A 17,595-nucleotide genomic window follows, 5' to 3' on the forward strand; every position below is an offset into this window, starting at 1 on the left:
GCATTTTCCCCCTGTCCTAGAGATTTGTGGAACTTTGAACTTGAGAGAGATGATTTAGGGTATCTGGCAGAGAAATTTCTAAGCAGCAAAGCATCTAAGAGGTGACTTGGGTATTGTTAAAGGCATTCAGTTTTATAAGGGAAGCAGAGCATGAAAGTTCAGAAAATTTGCAGCCTGATAATGCAACAGAAAAGATAATCCCATTTTCTGAGGAGAAATCCAAGCCAGCTGCAGAACTTTGCATAAGTAACAAGGATCCGAATGTTAATCCCCAAGACTTTGGGGGACTGTAGGGAAGGCATGATTGGTTTTGAAATATGAGGACATGAGACTTGAGAGGGGCTGGGGGCAGGCAGAATGATATGGTTTGACTGTATCCCCACCCAAATCTCATCTTGAATTCCCAAGTGTTGAGGGAGGGACCCAGTGGGTAGTAATTGAATAACTGGGGCAGGTCATTCCCATGCTGTTCTCATCATAGTGAGTAAGTCTCATGAGATCTGATGGTTCTATAAGGGAGAGTTTCCCTACACAGGCTTTTTTTTTTTTTGCCTGCTGTCATCCATGTAAGACGTGACTTATTCTTCCTTGCCTTCTGCCATGATTGTGAGACCTCCCAAGCCATGTAGAACTGTAATCCCACTAAACGCTTTTTCTTGTATACATTGCCCAGTCTCGGGTATGTCTTCATCAGCCATATGAAAACAGACAAATACTTACCTATTTCATAAAACCACCCTCATTCTGGGTAAAGATATTAATAGGAAGTGAAGACTGATCCCAAAAAAGAGAGGTCATGCTTACAGATGCAGCAAACATTGGCTAAACACGATGCTGTGACAAGAACAGTAGAGTTGTGCTTGTAAGGAATTTAGTCCTTATCCAGGAAAAGTAGTTAAAACACACATGAAAGATGAAAGGCTTGTATAAAAAGAAGCTTAAGGCATAGTTTTTTTTCAGTGACCCCCAAGCTTTCAGGAGTGTGTACCCACCTGGATACAGCCTAACAATACTGGTCCTCTTGAAACTGTCTCATACTATGACCTTGGGACCTTTTGCATCAGAGTCACATTGGGGACTTATTAAAATGCAGAACACTGGGCCTCACCTAAAAATCCATTGAATAAGAATCTCTACGGCTGGATACTGAAAGTTTTGGGTTTTTTTTTTTTGGAACTTCCTGGTTGATTTTTTTCACATCCTAAATTTTGAAATCATTGCCATGTCAAGAAGAGTAACTTGCCATAATTTCATGGCCTGAGAAAAATAGTCCCGAAAATGCTGTATTTTAATAAAATTTGATTAAAATGTGACATTAGCTTTGATAAAAATGCAAAATAATTTGTCAACTCCTTTGATGGGTTTAAACTGGGCACTGGCTTGTTTGAACACTTTTGCTTTTTTATCAAATGGTTTACATATCTGGGATGGCTGGAGCTGGGAGTGAAAAAAGCAGAGTGTTGTGAGAGACACAAGAAAGGTAGATGGGAATAAGCCAGGAAGGACTATTTTAAGAGTATCATTTTGTATACTAGTAACAATGGACACTCACTGACAAATAGTGAATGTTTAAAAAGCGGCAAAAAGTGTTCACTTGGCTTCCAGCATTCCTGAGAGCACTTTCTGGGAGCAGGGAGGAAAACAGGGTGGGGAAGTGTGATAACATGGAGACCAGTTGATTCCTGAAGAGCTACAGATGAGCGGAGATGGTGGCTTTGGGGTAGTGAATTGGTAATCAGAAGGTAGACCTTCTTGACTTTAAGAGAGACATAAGAGGCAGAATTCACAAAACTTGGTTATTGATGAGATGTAGTAGAGGGAGAAGCAAAAAGAATAATTACAGGCTTTTGACTTGGGCATTTGGATAGCGGTGACATTTGCTTAGACAGAAAAGCCTGGATGAAGACAACCAGGTTGGTGTTGTTGAAACAAGATGGGGATAATTCATCAATTTAACTTTGGATATTTGGAGTGTAATAAAGTAGCGATATTGGCCAGGCGCAGTGGCTCACGCCTGTAATCTCAGCACTTTGGGAGGCCGAGGCGGGTGGATCATGAGGTCAAGAGATCGAGACCATCCTGGTCAACATGGTGAAATCCCATCTCTACTAAATATACAAAAAATTAGCTGGGCATGGTGGCGCATGCCTGTAATCCCAGCTACTCAGGAGGCTGAGGCAGGAGAATTGCCTGAACCCAGGAGGCAGAGGTTGCGGTGAGCCAAGATCGCGCCATTGCACTCCAGCCTCGGTAACAAGAGTGAAACTCCACCTCAAAAAAAAAAAAAAAAAAGTAGTGATATCAAAGTAGAAACATCTAGTAAATAAATACATCTAGAATTCAGGAAAGAGATTTGGCCAGGATCAGAAACAGAGCTGTTGGAGTCCCCCTCAAAAGAAGAAGAATTAAAAGCATAGGAGTAGGTGTAATTATATAAAGACAGTCTGAAATTGTGATGAGAAGTGGGTCTAGGCTAGCACCTGAAGAATAGCAATATTTAAAGGATAAGCAAACAAAGAGGAGTATAAAAAAGGAATGGAAGAAAACATCTAAAGAGGCAAAGGACAGGAAGGAGTAGGCAGTTAAGGGAAAAGAACATTTCTAGAAGGAAGGAATAGCCTACAGTGGTGCTGATGCTATGAGTTTAAGTCAAGATGGCCCCACATATATGTATACAAAACACACCTAAGCAAAGGAGAGAAAGACTTCATATTGGAAAGGACTAAATGGCATAGGAGGAGCAGTGCTAATAGTGACTGACCAAATGCAAAATGCAGTGCAGTTAAAAGTTGCAAAGTAGGCCGGGCGCGGTGGCTCAAGCCTGTAATCCCAGCACTTGGGAGGCCGAGGCGGGTGGATCACGACGTCAAGAGATCGAGACCATCCTGGTCAACATGGTGAAACCCCATCTCTACTAAAAATACAAAAAAAAAAATTAGCTGGGCGTGGTGGCGCGTGCCTGTAATCCCAGCTACTCAGGAGGCTGAGGCAGGAGAATTGCCTGAACCCAGGAGGTGGAGGTTGTGGTGAGCCGAGATCGCGCCATTGCACTCCAGCCTGGCTAACAAGAGCAAAACTCTGTCTCAAAAAAAAAAAAAAAAAAAAGTTGCAAAGTATATTTTTCTTTCCAAAAGAAATGGGGTCTGAGTTAATTCTTGATGAAGGATGGATGTTTGGATAACTGAAGGAAGCCTTATGTTGAATACAAAGTCTCATCATTTTGGAGACCCAATTGCTGTATGAAAGTGGCACAGTTCAATGTAATATCAATTTTAGTCATGGTCACCAGTGCACACTGGCTTCCAAATTTTTTTTAGTGATTAAAAAAAATTTTATGCTGACCAGGATTCATTCATCAAACTTTTAAGAGCCACTAATTTCACTTGGCCAGATAGATCTCCCTAATTTTAATTCAATTTGGATCTGATCAATCTGTCTCCTCCCCTTGAACGCCTCCTTTGGGTTTCATGGTTCCATGGGTGAAACATGAAACTTCTATTCAAAACTATTCTAGAAGATTTTGTGGATGATACAATTGGAGCTCTTCAACTCTCAAATGTTGGAACATTCCACAAACAAAACTCTCACATTAGAACTGTAAGATCCCCTAGATGTAATCTAGTCTCCCATTTCACAGGGAGCAACATGTGAACCTAAGAGCTAAATTAACTTACCCAAGGCCATACAGTGGAAAAACTACATCAGGTAACTCCAGTCATGGGTTCTAATTGCCTTTTAATAAGCACTCTGTTTCCTCATTCCATGTTGCCACTGGTCTTCCAGAAGATGACATTTGGTCATAGCCATTGGCTCGGATTATGGTCACATGGAACAATTAGACCCGATTCCAGGATTTGTTTTGAGTTATTAGGGAAGCACACCCTTTACCATTGTTTTGGAACTTAAGCAGCTGCCACAATTTTACCCTTAGATGAAGAGAATCTTTCTGAGAATAGAGCTAAGACAGCAGATGACAGAAAGAAATCAGATCTCAGTGCCATGGTATCAGCCACTTGTCAAGCCATGCCTCACGAGCCCTACCCATGAAGGTGCCACCTAAATGAGCCTTTTGCATAATTAGATTGTGTTTTCTGTCCCTTACTATTAGGAAGGTCCTGATTTATTAAGTAATTCTTCCACTGTCCCTTAACTGAAAGCAAGATGTCCCTAACGAAGGTGAAATGCACTGGTAAGTCTGAAGAATAGAAGAATCTCAAGCAGCTTTTAAAACATGTGCCTCATGCTCACGTCACTTCCTGAGAAATTTCTGGCTTGAATAACCTTACTCACCTTGGCTTTTGTTGCTTCATTATGAAATTTAGGTGAAGAGGCTGCAGTCATTCTGATTCTTGAAGAAAGTAATCACATCAGAACCTTGGGCCCCATGCTGGGAATCAGCTGGCTCAACTTTCCCTAGGACAATACCAAGGAACCTTCAAAAGCAATTTTCCATCTTCCCATTGATTAAACCCAAAAATAAGAGTTGATTGTTCAACAAGAAAAAGCTTCCAAAGTTTCAGCATGGTTTTCTCCATGCTAATTGTAGGTTTAAAATGAGAGATTCAACATTAAGTATTTCTGTCAAGAATAAAGATAAAGAAGTATTTGGAGGGTTGAAAGGGTATAGGTCTTGAGGGTTAACAACCTGGCTCCAGTCTGAGTTTTGCCACTCATAGCTGTGTATCCTTGCCATCTCTGGACTGCCGCTTTTGTTATTTATTTATTTTTTGAGACAGAGTCTCACTCTGCAGTTCAGGCTAGGGTGCAGTGGCACGATCTCAGCTTACTGCAAACTCTGCCTCCTAGGTGCAAGTGATTCTCCTGCCTTAGCCTCCCTAGGAGCTGGGATTACAGGCACCCACCAGCACGTTTTGGTATTTTTAGTAGAGACAGTTTCACCATGTTGGCTGGGCTGGTTTGGAACTCTTGACCTCAGGGATTTGCCTGCCTCAGCTTACCAAGTGCTGGGATTACAGGCATGAGCCACCCTGCCTGGCCAGGACTATAGTTTTGGATAGAGTAGAGGAACTGAATTGTTTCTTTAGTGGCTACTTGTTTACTAATATTTTGTCAGAATCATTGAGAAAATGCATTTTGGGGTTCAGGATTCTCACAATGTAATTCACTGGCTGAATTAGGTTCTGCAAGAAACTTGACCTCTCCTGAGCATCTGTTTCATGATCTAGAAATTGTGGTAAATAAATGTATTTACATTTTAGGAATTTTTATGGAATAAATAAGATTATACACATAGCATTTAATTTATACAAGTTAAATAAATTGCAATAATAATTATTAGCAACTTAAAATTTTATAAAAGTTTCCAAAGATGTAATGAAAGATAAACTCTTTTAAGACTGGGAGCTCTGCTGTTTGATATGCTTCAGGAATTGCTTAAAAGTATAGAGCCTAGGATGAGTGTACACAGGACATGGAGGGAGGAGTTGGTCATCTTCATGGTCTTTTCTCTCACCTGCTTAAAAAAGTTAACTTATTTTGCACGGAAATGTGTAAAGTATATATATTTGTATATATAAACATAAATACATGTATATATACACACCTACACATGTATACATACACAAAAATGCATGTATATTGTTGGCCTCTGAACAATGAGAGGGTTAGGTGTGCTGACTCCCCCCAAAATTAACTACTGATAGTCTACTGTTGACACAGTTATTACATAAACAGTGGATTAGCGTATATTTTATATAATATACTGTACTCTTACAATATAGTAAGCTAGAAGTAAAAATGTTATTAAGATGATCATCAAAAAGGGAAAATAAATGTATTATTCATTAAATGGAAGTGAAGCATCATAAAGGTCGGAGTAGGCTGAGGAGGAGGGGGAAGAAGAGGAGTTTGGTCTTGCTGTTTCAGGAATGTTAGAAGTAGAAGAAAATTTATGTGTAAGTGAACCCACACAGTACAAACCTATATTGTTCAAGGGTCAACTCTGTGTGTGTGTGTGTGTTTGTGTGTATACACACATGAGATTATGTATGTCTGTATACACACGTATATGTATATGTGTATATGTATATATATGTGTGTATATATATACAATCTTGGCTTACTGCAAACTCCACCTTCTAAGCATGTGTGATTATATATATGTGTATGTATGTGTGTATATATATGTATACATATACATGTATGTGTGTGTGTGTATATACATACACATATATATAATCACATGGAAATAAAAGATGAGCTTTTTCCTGAGTAGTCCCTTTCCACAAGGGACATTTTAGTAGAAAAAGGGTGAACATGTTCTGGTTTCCTTTATACGACCCAGAGTCTGACCCTATGGCTCATGAGCTTGGCCCTGCATGGAACCTTTGCAATAGCCTAGTGAAAAGCCCACAGGGAGGCAGGGAGGCCAAACTGTTTTCCTATGCTGGGCTTCAGAATCTCCCTGCTGACTTGGCAGCATGAGAACAAGAAGTAGAAATTCCTTTTACCCTTGTAGGACCTTGGTCATAGCCCTGTAGAATTTAAATGTCTAAGATTTTTTTAAAAGTTTAGCCTCAGCAAAATATTGTCTGAAAATGCAGAGATTTCTGCTTGTGTTAGATGACTTAATGGTTTTGGATGGCAATGAAGTATTTCCTTTAAAAAATGTTTCCTTTAAAATGTATTTTTTAGAAGACAGAAGACAGTCAAACTTAAATGTCTAAAAAGGCTTCCATCTTTTTTATAACATAATTTTTTAACATATTCCTTGAAGAAATATGACAGAAACAACTGCTTTACAGAACAGTGAAATTATACTTAATTTAGCAATGAGAGTAAATCTCCCTCTGAAGCATTTCACTTCTAATCAGTCTTAAGTAAGTGAAGAGACGTTCATCGGGAGCATAATTTACTCTTTATACAAAAGAAAAAAAATTCTAGAATAATTTACTACATTTACATCTCCAACCCAAACATAAAATGAGGAGGAAACCAATTTTCCTATCATATGAGATAATGATTTATAGGAGAAAAGAGAATTAATTTATCTTCTTGTAGGACATGAAAATATCCAAGAACAAACCATTGTGATGTTTTTTAAGCACATAAAGAGAGACAAGTACAATGCAAATACCTTTGATCTCAAAATCTTCCTCTTTTTGTGTCTTAAAAAACGTCTTGTGTCTTGTCTCCCAGTTAAGCATAATAAGCATAGGTTCTTGAAAGGGTTATAGCCTCAATTAGAGCTATAATGTTCCCTCCTCCTGTGAATGTTCTGTATCGGACACTCTTTCCAATGCACACTTTTTATATTTAATTACTTCCTGTACACAAAGAAAAAAAATGTTTCCAAAGGATTGTTAAACGTTAAACTTACATGAAATCTTAGCATGGGGCTAACATTTTGCCCAAAGTTTCCCCAGTCATCTAGAAAGTTTATTTCTCTGAAAAGATGTTAGCTTTTTCTCTGTTTTAGCAAGACACGCCTGCAGAGTTTTCTCTTCCTGCCAGCCTCTCCTTTGAAGAGTCTTAATCCCACCTTCACTGACTCTCCTCGGCTATCACAGAATTTTTTTCATCAAGAAAGTATATATACAAGCGATACATAAAGAAATGGATAGAAAGCACTTAGAAAGATCTTAGAGGCTGCCTAGTCTTTCTTTCCTCTAGCCATTCATTTTCAAGAGGGTGTGACTGAGAAGCAAAAATGATAATTCATACAAAGAAATGGTAGAACTCAGATTAAAATCTTATTCTTATGATTTAGTCTATACTTTCCCCACTGTACTGAGCTTCTCCATGATCTTGTAAGCCATTATTTCAGTTCTGTGGTTTGCTGTGCACTTCTTATTAAAATGTTGCTCCTTACCCTGCAATACCTCAATTATCTTCAGGATGGAGACCTCACTTGACCTGACACCAGGCCTGACACAAAACAAGGCTTTTCCGTGGTCACCTGCTAGCTAATTCAATCAGCCACTATCAATTACTCACTTTACGTATCTTTTAGAATTACGTTTCTCAGACCATGTAAGGAAGAAATAATAGCAGCATCAAATAAAATAGATGGTCCCAGGGAGGAGAGTCTATGCCAGCATAGACAGACAGGGCCAGGCCACCAGACCTTAAGTGCCCTAATTCTTCCTTAATCCATGAACAAGTATAGTCTACCTGATATGGATGAAAAACGTAAAGCCAAAGAATTCAACCAGAGGCACTTCTGCTGGCTGCCACTTCAGTGCTTCATTAACCTGGAGCTGAAAATCAAAGGAGACAAAGGATATATCCATTTCATTCAAACTCACATTCACTTTCCATCAAATTCCCATTTTTCTCCTTAAATGGGTGCATTTTCATTTTGGGCTCATTATTTATTATCATTTCATGTATTTAGAAATGGAAACTTCAAACATTTTGATTAAGAGATTAAATAACTGGACTTTCGAAAGCTAAAAATAAATGAGCACATTTAGGTATGTGTTGCATTAAGTTTCAAAATATTTGTGGTTTTTGATCCAATCTCTCAATACATTATTGCCAAATATTCTTTCTTTCTTTTTAAATTTTAAACACATGTATATTTTAGGAGAAATTCCATAAAAAGTTTACAGAGTCATTGCTACAGATATGTGAGTTTTATAAAGAGCTTTTCTTTTAAAAGTTAAACAAATTCTTTCTAGAATAAAATTAGATAGTGAAGAAATTCTGATCCTTAAAAAGGCAATTATTTAATTTTCATGTTCTAACCAATTCTTCAAAAGCTATAGATATCAATTAATCAAATGCTTTCAACTTCTCCCAAGAAATGTTCCTCAAGAAACTGACACCAGATATCACTTACAAGATACTGTGCATTTTTTGTGTCTAGTGACTTATTTACTTTTGAAAACAGCTCTCAGAAGAAGGAATTATTATTTCCTGAAGAGCTGAGTCACTTGCTCCACATTTCAAAGGAAGAAAATGGCAGAACTGAGACTTCCCACCAAGTCTGCTTGAATCTAAAGGCTGAGCTTTCAAAATAATTGTCATTGTGTGTCTCTGAGCTGGCTAAAGGTAAAAGACACAAAATAAATGGCATGAAAATATAAACTTTCCTTACTTTATCTTAGATGAGGAAAAAAAAAAGAGAAGGAGAAAAAAGCAAAAAAATAAAGCACCATTAAATAGAGCTCTCAAATATATTATTATGTCATAAAAGTTCTTAGACTTCTATAAACCCAACTTGGACCACTTAATTATATTTATAAAATACTCTCTGGGAGCTAACGATTAATTGGGAAAGTTAAATAAATGAACATAAATTACCACCACAATGAGCACTATCTTTTATTGAAGCACAAAAGCATCTCTTCCAGTACTTAATGGAGAAAAACTCCAAGAAGGAGAGTAAAATGCTCATGGCTTAAAAATGACTTTCAAGAAATGATTGAAGTAGATCAAAGACAATGCATTAGAGAAAGCTGAGTCCTGATGAGTCATATAATTTCATTTCAACTCCATTCGACATGCATTTATTGACAATCATAGAGACATATGAAAACCCATCCAAAAATTGTCATACTCATTTCATTTGAATTTGAAAAACTACCAAGGAAAACACCAATGGCTAGAATCATACAAAATTGTTTCTAAGGCAATTAAAGCATTCATAACTCTTTCAAGTGTCACATGACAGGACAGAGCCAGAAGTTATCATTATCACTTCTATTTAAGAGATACAAAAACTGAATTTCCTTGAGAGCAAAGGTCCACCCAAAGTTCATGTGACACATTAAAAAATGGTGCTACTCACTAGTCTCCTCTGTTTTATTCCAAAACTTCTCAGTTGGGCAGATTACACAAATGACATAAATGTAGTCAGATACACTCATATGACAGACGGTTTATAGTGCTAGTCAATATTTATCATTAGATTTTGGAAACATGGATACTCCTGAGTATTAAGGGGGCTGAAAATCCAACCCATTGCCTCCAAGTTTTAAGAAAACCAATAGATGACAGCATTCGACCACCATTTTCCCCCAAGAGAGTCACCATAAAGAAAGAAGATACTAAAATCCTGAGAAGGGCTGAGTCTAATGATTAGAGAATTGCAGAGAAATCTAAGGACTACTCAGGTTTTCCTGCATGCATGATTGAATGCCAAGTTGCTTAATTAGTCAAAAAAATTCCAGGGGGCATGAAACCAAGTACAGCTCCAGGCAATCCAGCAGAAGAGATTTCCATTCCTTTGCCTGCTCTTTAAGGGCACTGGAGAGCAAATAGTCAGTTCCAGATATAGAAGGACTATGGGATAACCAAAGAAATTTCTTCTCATTAAAATACTGGTTTTGACCTAAGGCCACTTAGAATTTTTCACTGTATTTTCAGTCAATCACATCTTATAAATAAAATAATAGTAGTTATAACAACTACCATTCATTGAGCAGCTATTTTATGCCAACTGTTTTCTCAAAAACAATGACAAAAGTGAGGAACATTTTTCAGATGGCTGTGAAAGTAACTTGTTCAATGTCAACACTAAGTGTAGAACAGAGATTTTACCCACGATCAATCTGGCCGAAACTCCCATCAACTTAGAACCGTACCATTCTAACTTCTACAAAATGCAGTCTCTCATTCTCTGATGTGTTTTTACAAGAAGAAATTCTTGATACTGTATACATGCTCACCTGTGACTCTGGGTAATGATTAGTTTAAAAGGGCGAGGTTGTTTCCCTTCTGTATGTTGAACCAAAAATTCAACTGTCAAACTTAGGATATGTGAAAGACATGACATAAATTAAAAGTGGAGACCATTCATTCATTAAAGTAGCTTACCAGGTCAGTACATAAAAGGAAAGAAACTAGATATAAACCTGTTACTTTTAAATGACTATAACATGGATTTGGCCACAAAGATATTCTTGGCTGGATTAATTAATTGCCCACTTATTTTTTTTCATTTCAAACTTTGAGCAGCAGTACTTACTTCATCTAAAGGAACTGCCTTGAGACAAAATTGGGCTTTGTGTCTCCACCCAAATCTCATCATAAATTGTAATTCCCCTAATCCCCACATGTCAAGGGAGAGACCACGTGGAGGTAACTGAATCACAGGGACTGTTTCCCCCATAGTGTTCTCATGATAGTGAGTTAGTACTCATGATGTCTGATGGTTTTACAAGGGGGTCTTCCCTGTTTGCTCAGCACTTTTCCTTCCTGCTGCCTTGTGAAGAATGTGCCTTGCTTCCCCTACACCTTCTGCCATGATTGTAAGTTTCCTGAGACCTCCCCAACCAGGCTGAACCGTGAGTCAATTGAACCTCTTTCCATTATAAATTACCTACTCTTAGGCTGTTCTTTACAGCAGTATAAAAATGGAGTAATACAGTAAATTGGTACCAGGAGTGTGCTGCTGATATAAAGATATTTGAAAATGTGGAAGTGACTTTAGAATTGGGTAACAGGCAGAGGTTGGAACAGTTTGGGGGGCTCGGAAGAAGACAGAAAAATGTGGGCAAGTTTGGAACTTCCTAGAGACTTGCTGATTGGGTTTGATCAAAATGCTGATAGCGATATGGACAATGAAGTCCAGGCTGAGGGCTGAGGTTGTCTCAGATGGAGATGAAGAACTTGTTGGGAACTGGAATAAAGGCAACTCTTGCTATGCTGAGCTTGAAAGAGATGATTTAGGGCATCTGGTGAGTAGAAATTTCTTAGCAGCAAGGCATTCAAGAGGTGATATGGGTGTTCTTAAAAGCATTCAGTTTTATGCATTCACAAAGGGATGACTTGGAATTGGAACTTATGTTTAAAAGGAAAGAAGAGCATAAAGTTTGGAAAATTTGCAGTCTGATGACATGGTAGAAAAGAAAAACCAATTTTCTGGGGAAAAATTCAAACTGGCTGAGAAATTTGATAAGCAGTGAGGAGCTAAATGTTGGTGGTCAAGATAATAGGGAAAATGTCTCCAGGACATGTCAGAGGTCTTCATGTTAGCCCCTCTCATTATAGTCCCAGAGACCAAGGAGAAAAAAGAATGGTTTTTATGTGCCAGGCTCAGGATCTTGCTGCTTCGTGCAGACTCAGGACTTGGTACCCTGTGTCTCAGCCATGACTAAAAGGGGCCAGTGTAGAGCTCAGGCCATTGCTTCAGAGGGAACAAGCCCCAAGACTTGGTGGCTAACATGATGTTGGGCCTATGGGTGCATAGAAGTCAAGAATTCAGGTTTGGGAACCTATGCTTAGATTTCAGAGGATGTATGAAAATACCTGAATGACCATGTAGAAGTCTGCTGCAGGTGTGGAGCCCTCATGGAGAACCTCTGCTAGGGCAGTACAGAAGAAAAATGTGGGGTTGGAGCCCCTACACTGAGTCCCCACTGGTACACTGGTACACTGGCTAGTGGAGCTGTGAGAAGAGGACCACTATCCTTCAAGACCCCAGAATGGTAGATCCACTGAGAGCTTGCGTCATGCACTTGGAAAAGCCACAGACACTCAGTGCCAGCCCATGAAAGCAGCCAAGATGTGGACTGTACCCTGCAAAGCCACGGGGGCACAGCTGCCCAAGGCCATAGGAGCCCACCTCTTGTATCAGCATGACCTGGGTGTGAGACATGGAGTGAAAGGTGATTCTTTCGGAGCTTTAACATTTGACTGCCCTGCGAGATTATGGATGTTCATGGGGCCTGTAGCCTCTTCCTTTTGGCCAATTTGTCCCATTTGAAACAGGTGTATTTACCCAATGCCTGTACCCCCATTGTATATTACTTTTGATTTTACAGGCTCATAGGCAAAAGAGACTTGCTTTGTCTCAGATAAGACTTTGGACGTTTGGGTTAATGTTGGAATGAATTAAGACTTTGGGCTGTTGGGAAGGCATGATTAGTTTTGAAATATGAAAGGACATGAGATTTCAGAGGGCCTGGGGCAGAATGATATGGTTAGGCTTTGTGTCCTCACTCAAATCCCATCTTGAATTGTAATCCCCATAATCCTCATGTGTCAAGCGAGAGACTAGGTAGAAGTAATTAAATCATGGAGGCTGTTTTACTCGTGGTATTTTCTAAAGATAGTAAGTTAGTTTTCATGAGATCTAATGGCTTTATAAGCAGCTAGCCCCTTCACTCAGCACTTTTCCTTTCTGATCCCTTGTGAAGAAGGTCTTTCTTCCCCTTGGGTTTCTGCCATTATTCTAAGTTCCCCCAGGCCTCCATAGCCATGCTGAATGGTGAGTCAATTAAACCTGTTTCCTTTATAAATTACTCAGTCTCAGGAAGTTCCTTAAAGCAGTATGAAAATGGACTACTACACCTTGCAAGGGTGTAAACCATCAGGATGGCAAAATGACATCTTGACCGAAGCAAAGATTTGAATGATGAATGAGAAGAAGCTGGGTATAATTTTACTCACGGCCAGCCAAGAAATGAGCAGCCAAATAAATCACCAAGAAAAGTCATACAAAAGCTGGAATGTCAAGGGCATGATTATTGCTCATTCATCCCATTACCCTTAATTTTTCTCTTGCTGGATAGCAGCAAACTTGCCAGGCCAAGAATTTTTAGCAGCAGGACTACATGGAACCAAAGTCACTGAGCTGGTTTGCAAAAGGAGCAAAGAAGCAACATCGTACCACAATGTAATGACCTTCTCACTTCTCGGACATTTTCTATCTCCTTCTGATAGGCTAGCTCTGATAGTAGTGAGTACAGAAATGCTGTTTCAGCTAATGTGGTAGCTAGTGAAGGAATAAACGTTTTTGGAAACTTCAGTGATTTTTTTTTTCTTGAGAAGTAGCTTAAAGAATGAACAAATGGGCTGGGTGTGGTGGCTCACACCTGTAATTCTAGCCCTTTGAGAGGCTGAGGTGGGCAGATCATGAGGTCAGGAGTTTGAGAGCAGCCTGACCAACACAGTGAAACCTCGTCTCTACTAAAAATACAAAAATTAGCTGGGCGTGGTGGCGTGTGCCTATAATCCCAGATACTAAGGAGGCTAAGGCAGGAGAATCGCTTGAACCCAGGAGCCAGAGGTTGAACTGAGCCGAGATTATGCCATTGCACTCCAGCCTGGGCGACAGAGGAAGACTCCATCTCAGCAACAGCAAAAAAACAACAAATACTCCATCCAAGGTTGGAATCTCTAAACAAATACTCCTCTTGTCTAAATCAGAGGACTTTCTCCTTAGGCTTGTGCCTAATTTTGGTTCACATATTTGTTTAGTTTTAGTGTCTTTGGAGACAGGGTCTCACTCTGTCACCCTGGAGTGCAGTGGTGTAATCTCAGCTCACTGCAATATCCACCTTCTGGGTTCAAGCAATGCTCATGCCTCAGCCTCCCAAGTAGTTGAGATTAGAGGTATGCACTACCACACCCAGCTACTTTTTTATTTATTTTTTATTGTTTTAGTACAGATAGGGTTTTGCTGTGTTGGCCAGGCTGGTCTCAAACTCCTGTCCTCAGGTGATCTGCCTGCCTTGGCCTCTCAAAGTGCTGGGATGACAGGCATGAGCCACCACACCCAGCTAATCCTGGTTCTTTAAAATGAGCAGTGAAGCAGAATCGTATGTCTAAGAAACTAAGAATGGTCAATGAATTACTCCACTGCCTCTTCTCTGTAATCTAAAACAGCACTCAATGGTTTTTGCTTTCTTCTTTTAAGGTTAATTTTTTCCTTTTTTTAAAAGCTCAGCAGATATAGAACTTTAACCTTTCCTAGAGTGAACAGAAAGGGCTCTGCCTTTCTTCAGTGACCACTACACAGGGAAGGTGTTCTGACCCCTTTTCATCATCACCCATAGGCGGAGATGGTTGGGAGTGCTAAGATCTAGTTCTAACTCTCTTATCTCATCTGAGGTGGGCTTATTGGGCAGGCCTTCTTTTTTGGTTGGAAGTAATTTTCAAAAGCAAGGGGGCACGATTTTAGACAGAACTCTCTATAGTAATACAATATACATGTTCCATTTGTCACTGTGTGCAAAATGGGTTTTTCTAAGTAAGCAACATACATATTTCAATGCAACTTGCTTACTAGACCAGTTTAAAAAAATCATTTATTGTGTAGTAAATGCTAGAATGATCCTAGTTTATAAAAAGAAATTTAGACAGTGGCTGCCGTGGAATGCTGAATTCAAATCTCAGCTCAGTCTTGATGAATGGGACAGTTCTCAGACTTTATTAATCCTCAGCTTCAATAGCTGTGATATGAGAATATCGGACTGCAGCATTTTATGCTAGGAATGAGACACTGAGGATTTCTCACAACTCAAAATGTACACAGTTCAGGACTAATTTTCCCATAGGGATGTATGTAATGTGGGATTCACATTATATCAAATTTTATGCATAAAGTAAGTCTTTACACTTTTCAATTTTAAATTTACATAAAGTGAAATCTCATGGTATAAGTGATAGTATTATGACCTTACGGCACTTTTCTAAGCAATCTGTGAGATAATTCTTACATGCAAACGTTTAGCATCTGGCATAATCCTCAATATGATTATCATGGGTATAAGTACACTGTTGTTATTACTGTTATTATTACTGCTATTATAACTCTTGTTACCAGCACCCTGAACCATGCATGCCCCAGCCTTTATCACCTAAAGAACAATTGCTGAATTCTTTACTCCAGCATGATCATTTTTTAAATCTAGTCTTTTAAAAAATTGGTCCCTCCAGAATTGCTTTGACTGAATTATGCTTGAGAATGAGCATAATCATACAAAAAAGTTATTATGCAAAGGGGTCCTGTGAAATGTGTCAGTGTTTTTTTTTTGCTGTGTGCTCCTGAGGAGGTTGGACGTCACATCCTGCAAGAGAAATTCCTGGCTGCTCTGGTTTCAAGAAATGCTTTAGATCAAGAGAATCAAGTTAAAATAATGATCCCTGTCAATGGAGAAACTGACAATTCTTACCTCTTAGAAGTCCAAAGAACCATGGTTAAATTTGTAGCCTGACTAAGATAGTTAAGTCTCACTAGATTTCCTTTCACTCTCTTATCTTTCTTCTTTTCCCCATCTTTATTTTATACCACTTTACACGCAGTATATGCCCTGATTAATTATTGCAGTATTTTATGGACAAAAAATGAGTATAACTGAATGAATAAGTTAATGAATTCCTTTAAAAGGAGAGATGAAAAGGAACACATAGAGGAGCTTTCAAGCACATATTGCTGATTAGAAATCTTAAGTCTGCGAATCACTGAAGGGGATCTTCATCAACTCCTACAGTTGACATCTGTCTTTTTTGCAGGCCAAGCATTAATGAATTCCCTTTGGGGATCATGGCGTCTCAATCACAGACTCTGTGGTTTTGAGGAATTGGCACCATTCCTGGCTCCCAGGCATTTCACTCCTCTCTAGCCTCAGTGATTGGTTCATGAATGGGTTTGTTGTCTCAACCAGGGGAGTAGAGGTCACTCCTGAGACTTCAGGTATGATTCATGGACAGAGGTGCTCTTTCTGGTAGGGCTACTGAACTGTATGACACAAACCTAGGACATCTAGGGAACATCATGTGGCAAGAACACCTGAGAACAGAGTTGAGAGAAGGACTGAGTCTGGGTAAAATGATTTATGCTCCTAAGTGTACCTGAAAGTAAGGCTGGCTTGCTTTAAGACTTTCCTGTCACGTAACAAAAAAATTTATTTTCATTTAAGTCAATTTGAGGTATTTGCAACAGATGAAGTTCTAACTACTATTTCAAGTACTAATATTTTAGCTGGTTTTTCTCTTGTTGAATGTCAAGTAAAATATTAAGTGATAAAATCTGAAAAGTCAAGGTTTTCAACCACATCTCTCAGTCTCCTTCAGAACACCCTCAACACCCCTCATCATTTCAGGCTGCCTACTTCCTCGTGGCCAGCAAATTACAATTGAGAAAGTTTGGATAAAATTCTCTCACATCTCTGGAACATAAATAAACCCTCACACTTATGACCATCTGATCTTTGACAAAGCTGAGAAAAACAAGCAATGGGGGAAAAGACTCCCCATTCAATAAATAGTGCTGAGATAACTGGCTAGCAGAAGGCTGAAGCTGCACCCTATCTTCACACATTATTAAAAATCAACAAAAGATGGATTAAATACTTAATTTTAAGACCAAAACTATAAAAACCCTGGAAGACAACCTAGGCATTACCGTCCTGAACACAAAAGTCGGCAAAGATTTTATGAGACACCAAAAACAATCGCAACAAAAGCAAAAATTGCCATGTGGGATGTAATTAAACTTAAGAGCTTCTGCACAGAAAAAGATATTATCAACAGAGCAAACAGACTACTCTGTTTATAGAATGGGAATAAAATATTTACAAACTATGCATATGACAAAGGCCTGATACAGAATGTCTGTAAGTAACTCAGACGAAATTGTGAGAGAAAAACAAGTAACCCCATTAAAAAGTGGGCAAAGGACAGGAACAGACAGTTTGCAAAAGAAGACATACATGCAACCAAAAGCATGTGAAAAAAAAGCTCAATATCACTTCTCATTAGAGAAATGCAAATCAAAACCACAATGAGATACCATCTCACACCAGTCAAAATGGCTATAATGAAAAAGTCAAAAAGTAACAGATGATGGTAAGGTTCTGGAGAAAATGGAACACTTTTATACTGTTTTTGGGAGTGCAAATA

General features: G+C 38.9%; 1 long non-coding RNA gene across 7 annotated transcripts in view; it reads right to left on the minus strand.

Annotated features, from left to right (window-relative positions):
* Positions 1-17,595, minus strand: part of LOC118146391 (uncharacterized) — a 177,930-nt gene that overhangs the window by 83,320 nt on the left and 77,015 nt on the right. For 5 of the 7 annotated variants that reach the window (XR_008475654.2, XR_008475656.2, XR_008475655.2 and 2 more), the window contains 3 exons: positions 8,134-8,219; positions 7,097-7,286; positions 4,291-4,413 (listed from right to left, as the gene is read on the minus strand). This is a non-coding gene — a long non-coding RNA (uncharacterized LOC118146391). The remainder of the gene's footprint in view (positions 1-4,290; positions 4,414-7,096; positions 7,287-8,133; positions 8,220-17,595) is intronic. The other 2 variants (XR_008475658.2, XR_008475659.2) reach the window with 2 other exon arrangements.

Source organism: Callithrix jacchus, chromosome 12 (assembly GCF_049354715.1).
Source record: "Callithrix jacchus isolate 240 chromosome 12, calJac240_pri, whole genome shotgun sequence".
Taxonomy (NCBI): domain Eukaryota; kingdom Metazoa; phylum Chordata; class Mammalia; order Primates; family Cebidae; genus Callithrix; species Callithrix jacchus.